At 46.2% G+C, this 9,422-nt stretch overlaps 1 long non-coding RNA gene across 1 annotated transcript; it reads left to right on the top strand.

Annotated features, from left to right (window-relative positions):
* The first annotated feature begins 664 nt into the window (after window positions 1-664).
* LOC306803834 lies at window positions 665-8,945 on the top strand. Its single transcript, XR_013774718.1, has 2 exons — window positions 665-951; window positions 8,336-8,945. It is a non-coding gene; the product is annotated as an uncharacterized lncRNA (long non-coding RNA).
* The last annotated feature ends 477 nt before the right edge of the window (window positions 8,946-9,422 follow it).

Raw genomic sequence — 9,422 nt, 5'->3', positions numbered from 1 at the left:
CAGCAAGAGGGATTTTCCATCTCTGGAAAGTGCAGTGAAATAAGAGAACACTGCAATCTCCAAATTGTCTTTCCTTCTATGAAATATTGTCTTCAGGATACTGCTTGACATTCATTCAGTCAAATATTTTGACAATTTGAACAAATAGGCAGGAAATGGTTTTGATTTTTGGCTCCATTTGTGAAGAAGAATAAATAGCACAGCATGTGCCATGTCTCTTAAATACCCTTGTTTGCCAGGAACATATGCAGTGTGTTTCCCAGGCTATGGGAATAGTTATCATTTCCAGCCCAGCAAGTCACCCTTCTCTCTCCACACACCATCCCCAACCACACATCAGGCTGGGGTGAAAGGAAGCATTAATCTAAATTGCTCTGCTCTTACCTGTTTGTGAGGAGGGGGTGCATGTGCACATAACACATTACTCTGCGCACTTTCTGAGAAGGGTTGTGGTTGCAGTCACTGCACAGTAGCACAAGAGGAGCAGCAAGCCAAGGTGGGGCATGCACAGCACCTGAGAGCCAAACGTGCATCTCTCTGCACCTGCTGTGCAGAACCAGACCCTTGTGCGAGTGTGCTGCAGCACACCTCCACAGGAGCCCTGGGCTTGGGGACATGCCAGAGCAGCTTTGTCTGTGCTTCACTGCAGGCTTTAGCAGTTCCATCAGCATTTGGGTCAGAGCACATGGAGCAGCCCTGGCTGGGCTGGGAGAAGTCACACTGTGAGGCCACACTTGAACGTGGCCACTTCACTGCAGCGCCCCGGGCACAAAGCCTGCTTGTGTGGGGCGCGCCCCGTCGTGCGTCACACTTTGGTTGTCAGTGGCAGTCATGGGTTGCTGGGGGGTGACACAATACCCTCTTTATGCTTAAAAGAATAGTGGGGGGAATTGCAGGAGACCATTGGAAACAGCAGCAAAGAAGTGGTTTGGCTTTTGTCTGTCCCTCAAGGTAAGGTGCTCAGGCGGTTGCTGAGCTGCCTCTGCTGTGCTGGAAGGAGCACCGAGTGCAAATAAATGCAGGCTTTGGGTGTCTGGGTGGGAGAGCACTTAAAGAAACACCCAAGGAAGACCCCCATGGTATCTCAGTAGTAAAAACATGATAAAAGTGCTTATTTAGGGTAGAATTTTACAGCAGCTCACTCTGAAGTCTGGGCTGTCACAGCCTTGCCGCCTCCACTGCCTTCAACACAAGAGCAGCCGCATAGGGAATCAGCTCAAAGAGCCCATCTGTCTGGAAATGAAACTGATTTTTAATTACAAAATGAAAGTTTGCTTTACTAGAATGTCTCATTCAAAGAGAACTGGAAAAATATAAAGACTAGGAACTGCTTAGGCCCAAAACAGACAGAAATATGAAAAATACTGATACAAACTGTAAAAGTTAGTTAAATCTCTTACTGTATCTATCACTGTCTCTTTTGCCATCCCCTCAGTCATACACTCCACAAAGCAGTAAGCTCAAATAATTCAGATTTGCTAAGCAAAGCTACTCTGAATATGGCTTCTAGCCTAATAAGTCAAAGCCTTATCCAGTTCCCATGAAAAACACCAGGAAAATTTTCTTCAACACTAATAGACATAAGATTGGATTGCAGAACAACCACATAACTTTTGACCAAAAAGTGAAGTTTTTCTAAAGCACTGATAAAATATTCATGCAGGAGAATGTGGAAACTCTGACTGGAGCAGTCACATTGCTAAACATGTTTCAAGAGAGCATAATCATTTTTGAAACCACACTCATTCTCTCTAGCAATGTGTGCTCTAAGGGGAAAATACAAAACAATTTTTTTTTTAAAGGAAAAAAGCATTTACAATTTCTTTATTGTGGATGTGCAGAAAGACTCCCCCTCTGCTGCTGGGAAAACCAGTTTCTGCTCAATAAGCAGTAAAGCACCTCCTAATTTTTAAAAAGCATTTGTTAGGCAAAATAGAGCTTTTTTACGATGCTTTCATTTTTTTGCAGTTGGAGTCTTTCTGTTGATGCCAGCTGCTTTAGCTGTAGGTATTTTCTGGGAGGTGGTGTCTGTCAGCCCCACGTGGGGTGTCCCCTTGGCTATCTCTCATAGCTGCCCTTCTATAAATCACAGCATATTAAAAAAAGGGGATAATGCTGACATGTGAACTAATCCCCACATCAAAGAGAGCAATTCTCCCTCCTCCAAACACCCACCCCCCTCTTTTGCTGGGAAAAGTCTAACGCCTGGAAGGTGATTTACACAAAACTTCATCCCAGTTGTTAGGAAACTTGCAGTGCTGCTTACTTGCCAAGTGCAGGAGAAACCTGGGAATCAGGGTAACCACAATAGCTAGCCTGGGGCTTCCAGCATTTGGCAATTCAAGAGAGGAAAAAAAAATTGACTGGTTTCAACAAACTTGTGTATATGTTGATTGCAAGGCAGAGTAGGCATGCATATAGACAGATGTAAACGTGACTGTATGTGAGTCTGTCTGGGCACATCTGGGTCTGTGTGGGCACATCCATATCTGCATGTGCCTACAAGCACCTGGACAGCACAGGACTGCCTGGCCTGGCACATCCAAGACACCAAAGCACACAGAAATGCCTCTCCTGCTAGGGCAAAAGAGGGACAATGGGGAATATACAGTAAAAACATAAGCCCATATGGGCATCCAGTGGCCTGGACATGGAGAGGGCTATCTTAAGCTATTCATTCCAGATGTAGGCCTGCCTTTGAGCTAACAGTTCAAATGCTGGGAATAGATGAATGAGGGGAATGCTCTGTCTGAGACAGGATTAAAGCATACACTCACTGCTGCCCTTGCCTTTGCAAATGCTTCCAGTGCACTGATTAAGCACACAAGATACTTCCAAATAATTGTCTGTCTTTGGAATGCAGCTGAAAGGAGGAAAAAATGCCTCTCTCTGGCTAGGTAACTCTTTTTTCCCAACTTAATGCTTAGCTTGTGCCTATGCTAGGCACACATCCTTCAGACATACCAACAAAGCATATGTAACATGGAAAAAACTACACTGGTGGTTCTGGATTCATAATCAATAAGCAAAAATATCTGTTTCATGTAAAATTGGCTGTAGTAAAGTGCATTTCTGTGAGTATATGTATGCATGTGAACTAGATACTTCCACCAATATTGAAGCTTCTGGTTATTAATTCAGTTTACTTGCTGCTTTCTCCTGCCACCCACACGGGCAGGTAGGGATGCCCTGGGGCCACCAGGGCCCTCTCCACCCAGTCATCCCTTGCCCCAGGTTATAGGGCCATGAATGTCTCTCCCAATAAGTCAGGTCACTGCCAAAAGAGGCACACGAGGTTCACTCCCAGTGCAGGAGAGTGAACTGGAGTGGGGAACCACTGGGTTTTTAAAAATGCATCCTTTTTGTAGTCCTTGGTTGGTTGGTTGTGGTCCAGCTGCACTCACCGATGCACTTCAGTGTGATTGCAGATGTGCTGAGGGGAGAAAGCAAGAGCCAGGGGCAGTGAGACACCCAGGCAGCTCCCATGTCAGTGGCAAGTGGTGGCTTAAAACATTCCTGAAAATACAGCCAGAGGGAGGGCATCAGACATGCCAAGAGACCCACATCTCAAACTCCACTGACAGGAAGGGCATGGCACATGTGTGGGGAAGGCAGAGAGCAAAAGTTTTGTTGTTCCAATGCTCCCTCCACGTAGATGTGCAGCTCTTCATGTGTCTGTGCCTGTCCCCTGCCCTGTGTCAAAAGAAGAGAATGTGAAAGAAACCCCAGCATGGTTGAGCCCTCACCTCCAGTACATGGAAAAACAAACACTGCCATTCTCTTGTTTGTTGATTTAGTTCAGAGTGCTCCTTCCATTACAAAACCATTTCCCTGCAGGCAACAGGCTAAAACCTATTTGCTTATTGCTCTGCAAAAGAAAATGATGGGTGCAATTTTCAAGCACCTCTTCTGTTGATAGACACAGAAATTGAAAGGACAGAGGCCTCCCAGCTACATCTCAGCTGTGTTTTCTTGTTGGGCACAACTCTTCATGTTTTCCAGCTCAGAAACACATGCTGCATGTATCTTTTTCTCCTCTTCTTGAAGCACACATCTCTCTATGGGACAGCTTTGTGCTTGGAAAGTGAACCATGTGCTTCATCACAAGTTTTTACACAGCGGTGTACCACTGAAAGCTGCATCCAGAGCTGCAATTCACAGGACAGCACACACCCCACACACCCCCACTGCACCATCTGTGATGAGTCAAAACCCCAGCTGTGAACAGTTGTGAACAAGGGAGAGGTTTCCTCCTGCTGCTCAGGCTGATGGCTGCCCCTGCTCCCATCAGGATGGTGTGAATACCATGCCAGCTCTTGGAACTGGCACAGCTAAGTGGAGCTCTGGGTGTGAGATATATCCTTGTTCAAGGCAAACACACAGGAAACATATCACAAGTCTCTTCTAGCCTGCTTTTATTGATGAGATGCACCCGTCAGCAGTTCCAGGTGCTGACTGGGACAAGTCTGGATAAAAGCTGCAAGAGGAGCACCAAAGTTTATCTAGAGCTGGCACCAGTTTTGGTGCTTGGCTGAATTAGCTGTTTCTACTGGGTCCAGAGCTCTTTCTTTGTGCCAACACTACCACCTCCCCTCATCCTCCACCCCTAAAATAATTAAACTAGTCTCAACACCTTTTTTTTTTGCCAGGTTAAATCACTTCTCTGCCAGCTGGTCTTTTCCATGGCAATTCTTCTGACTGGTCTTTTAGGTGGCTGGGTATGCACTTTACTCTCCTCACAAATCCAAGCCAACTGCATTAAAAAGTGAATTTACATTGCAGGGCTGTGGGGGGAGGTACCCCAGGCAATGTCAAAGAAAAAGTGGATCAAAAAGAGCTGCTAGTATTGGATCCATGGGCTGTCTTTTCAGCTGCTTTAGGCAAGTCCTTTCAGCACAAGAAAAGCTCAAAAGAATTCAGTTAATCTGTTGTTAAACAGAGTCTGTGATGGGAGACTGGTCTGTAATCGTCCAGGCAGGGAACTGAGCCTGTCTGTAATGGCTGGGAGCTCCTTTGCCCTTTCCCAGCATTTCCTGTCCCTAGTGGCAGTGAGTTCATGGACTGGCACCTTGCTGGCCTGGCACAGAATGTGTTTCAGCCTTGTGATGCCAGAACCCCTTTCTTCTGGCTGCTCTCAGGAGAAGCAGCAGCTCGCAGCACATAGCACAGCACACCCAGAGGCTGTGGCAGCCAAAAACCCCTCTCCATGACTGTCCTGCTTCACACAAGCACAGAAGTGCCTGGCAGGGCACTGGCAGTGGCTAACCTGCTGCTGCTGGTGATTTCAAAGAGCTAGGAGGTCAGCTGAAGTCCTGAGACAAGAGCTCTGGCATCACTTTCAGTCCTCAGTCTGAACACAGAGAAGTAAGAGCAGCCTGACCCACATCCACCTAAAATGAATCCCTCCTTCCAGCTGGAAAAAAGGTCTTTTATCTTCCTCAGAGTGGAAGATCCCATAGATCCCTACAGAGTAAAACAGCTATTCTTTTTAAAGATTTAAAGACATTACTTCTTTTTGGTTCATGTATCACATTTCAGTGTCTTCTAAACAAGAGGGTGCTTAATGTTTTTGTGTAACCTTTAACTGGCTAGTACACAACTTTTATTGCTTCATCCTTGAGATTCCATAAGCTACATTATGTTCTACTATGAACAGAACGTCCTACTTAGGACTGTGTGGCACATGCTTTGGTTGCAACAGCTTGCTAGTGCTTTCTTTGGCTTGCATGTAAATGTAGTGTATGCATACATACATGTGTGTGTGTGTGTGTGTGTGTGTGTGTTCATTTCTAATTATGAAATGACACAATTAAAATTTCCAATGCTGACAAATTTTATTTAATTTCTTTCCTTCTCCACTCCTCTTCAGCTAAACATACTGGCAGTGTGCTCTAAGGAACAGGATAATTCCTCTCTATGACTCATTTCCAAGGTGTCCCAGGCAGGATTCAGTATGATGGTGTCAGTGGTTGCTGCAAGAGCTGTTTAAATGTCTCTGCACCTAGTGGGCAATGAAGTGCTGATCTCAGGCAGCCATGCTAGGAATGTCAGAGTCTGTTTAATATTCACTGGGGATCTTCCTAAAAAGTCAATGAACCTCCCTTCGGTTTTGTGAGCTAGCTGAGCATTACCATGCATTTGTTTCAGCTTTTATTTTAGTGCATGAGGAGCATTGTCCTGTGAAATGGAACTTTCTGGGTTTGTTTTAATGGCAGACTGTAATTTGGTTTTAAATTATCTGCTGTCAAGCCTTTCACAAGTGAATTGAACACACATGCATTTTCTCCATAACAAATTTGACTGTCTGGAGAAACAAAGGTTGGTAATTAAGCTCACAGCAGTTGATAAGGACGGAGCCTAGGCAAGGCCTAAAACTTCAACAAGTTAGAGCCTTTATTTCTGGATACTTACCAAAACCAAAGCCTTGACTTGGTGCAGCTTGCCCATTCTGGATAATCTGGCTCTTTGATTCCCTAGGGAGGCTGCTGGGCTGTCCTGTGGGAAGTCGGCACCTCGGTATGACAGGGAGGGATGCCAAGCAAGCAGACACCACTCCAGGGTAACCAGCTATGCCAAGGCAAATGCATAATTCAGCAAGCTTATGGTTAAATATGGGAGATCTATTTCTCTCCAGCCAATGCATGAGTTCCCAGCACCTTTTGTACTTTGAAATACCATTAATTAATATTTATCAGATGTAAAATGTGACACTAGCTACTTGGTACAATATGCCTTTAAGCATATTGTTTTACTATTCCTTTTTAAGCATATCTACAGACAGTCAGGCTGAGGCAGGTGATCTCAAGGGTCACCAACAGCAAACATCCCTCAGCTGGAAGCAGCTTTTAAAATCATCCAGCCTTAAAGTGGCCTGTCCTCAGTGCAGGACAAAGCCCATTAGCAGGAGACTGGGACCTGCCACATTACCCATGGCTGCTTACGGGGCCACATGGTTTAAGAAACACAAATCATCATGTAGTGATTTTTTTTTAATGGCATCTTTGCTCCAAACTCACATGGATGTTTGGAAGGCACCTTTGCTCATCTCTCTGTGCCTGCCCTTTTCCGTAGCAGTGCTCAGCTGCCCATGGGGAGGTGTGCCAGGGCAGACAGGCCATGCTGTGCCTTACTGTGCTGTGCCTGGGCAGCAAGGGCACCTTCCCTCACTGCTGGGCTGCACATGGGGCACCCTCACTCCTCGCTGGCCCCTGGCTGCCCGTGCTGTGTCACAGAACCAAAGCTGTTTGTCCCTTGCTGGTGCACAGTGCCCGTGCCTCATGTTTGACAGCACTGGTACCTTGGGAGCAGCGGCAGGGGCTTCCCAGCAGCTCAGCTCCCGAGGCCACAGCCTCTGGATAACTTCCACCCCAAATGTATGTCACATTTCCTTCCAGTAAAAGCAAAATATTTACACTGAGCCAGGGTCACCTGGCGGCCACTGCTATCGCGGGCTGTGATACTGTAAATGGAGGGCAGCAGGGCGGAGGGAATGGCTGCGGGCTCCAAAACAAACGCTGCAGCTGGCGGGAGCTGTGGGAGCGGCGGGCGCTGGCCGGGGTGGGCTGGCAGCAGGGCCTGCCTCGGGGACAGAGCCACCATGGCAGTGGCAGAGCAGAGCGGCGCCAGGGGCCAGGGACAGAAAATTCACAGAGTCTGGACAGGCGTGTCCAGATCCCCACCAGCCACCCTTCCCATCTGTGTTCAGAACCTGAGGCTGTGGCCACACCAACCTCACTGCTTCACCTGCCTTCAAGCAGCTGTGGAAATATTCCTCCTGTTCTTCATGAGTGCCTTGGGCCCAGTTAAACCATCCTGGAAGCTGCTGGGCAAGACTTGCCCTATGAAAATGCATTGAATTCGGTGTTTTAAACTTGTAAACCTGAACTACAGGACTCACAGTCCCTATATTCCCAGAGAAATGGTGGCAGTTTCTCATTGTAGTAGCTTGCATACAAGAAATCTTCCTGGGACAGGTCTTCCCCCTCCTCACAGCCTAAATCTCTTCCATATATGCTGCCTGAATCTCCTTCTTTATCCCATATTGCACTGCTGATTAGCACAGTGTCAATATCTGAGATGTCAGTATTAGTGCAAAGCTGAGGAGGGTCACATTTGGCCACTTGGGAGACAGGGTTTTCCCCAGCTTTGCAGAGAAGTTTCTTTATGCCAGTTACTAAGCTATTAGGTATGCAAGACACAACTATAGCAGAAGGGGATTTCTGTGTGGGAGGAACAGTATGATTCATATTGTCTCACCAGCCTTGCAAAACAAAATGTCCAGTCATACGCTTTTGTGATGCAGCCACTCATTTCTCCGCCTTTATTTTGTACACAGCCGTAACTCCAGTGCACTGGGACCTGAGAATCAGCACAGCAAGCTACAGGAGAATTGGTCAAGAAAACAGGAAGCACAGAGATGACCTAATACTCTAACAGCATTTTCCTCATTGGGAGCAATGTCCAGAGCACGGCAAGGGGAAAGAGGGACCAAATGCTGTTCTCAAGCACCTGATTAGCACTCCTTGTAACAATTCCTTGAGACAGCTGGCATGGAAAGTGGTAACAGGAATGCCATCCCAGCTTTGGAAACTTGTCTGCTTTACCATCAACCCCATATCTGGAGCTCAGACTGTGGCTGAACATCATTCTGATAAGCACCTACTGCATTGCACTGGTGGTTTAAAGGGGTTCATTAATTCAGCTGAGGCAGAAGTTGGCAATTGCTGGATGTTTATTTTGGAGCAGCCTTCAGGAATGTACCAGCTTTCATTTTCTGGGTTTGCAAAGGAGGATGGTGAGAGCAGAGGAAAAGCACTGATTTCAAGAAAAGATATTCTAATCTGAAGAACTCTCTACCTGAGAGTCAATCACTATCTTACAGGGAAAAATACTTCTTGAAACACTGCACTTACACATTAAAAATAAAATTATATCAGGACCCTTTATTATTTTCCTCCCCAGAAAATTCAAATTTAAGGTAAATCAAAAGAATTCCTGATGTTTAATGTACATGTAAGTTCACATCAGCTGGCTCTTCCCAGTTATGTCCCTGAGAAAAAACCAAGCCACCCATAACAGACTTCCACATTGTCAGGGACCACAAAAAGCAGAATTCCTTCATCTTACCCATGTGGAGACTGGGCCTGCTCTAGTCATCTCTACCAGGATACAGGGATTTGGTTTTAGCACATTCCTGACGATACAAATGGCACAGAGGAGGCAAATGCTTTTCAGCCTTCTTCTTAAAGGCTGGCTCAGAGAGCCAGAACTTTGCACACCTCAGTGTGATATGGCAGCCTCAAATCTCACCATCATTAAACACAGAACTAGCACACTAGAGTCTCTACATACTTTCATGGGCTTCACACATTCTTTTCACGTGTGTTACTGACATAAAAATCACACTAGTGCAGATAAGTTTT

This window comes from Erithacus rubecula, assembly GCF_903797595.1.
Source record: "Erithacus rubecula genome assembly, chromosome: 6".
In the NCBI taxonomy this organism is placed as follows: domain Eukaryota; kingdom Metazoa; phylum Chordata; class Aves; order Passeriformes; family Muscicapidae; genus Erithacus; species Erithacus rubecula.
Note: the sequence above shows the minus strand (reverse complement) of the source record. Positions and strands in the feature narration are given on the sequence as shown.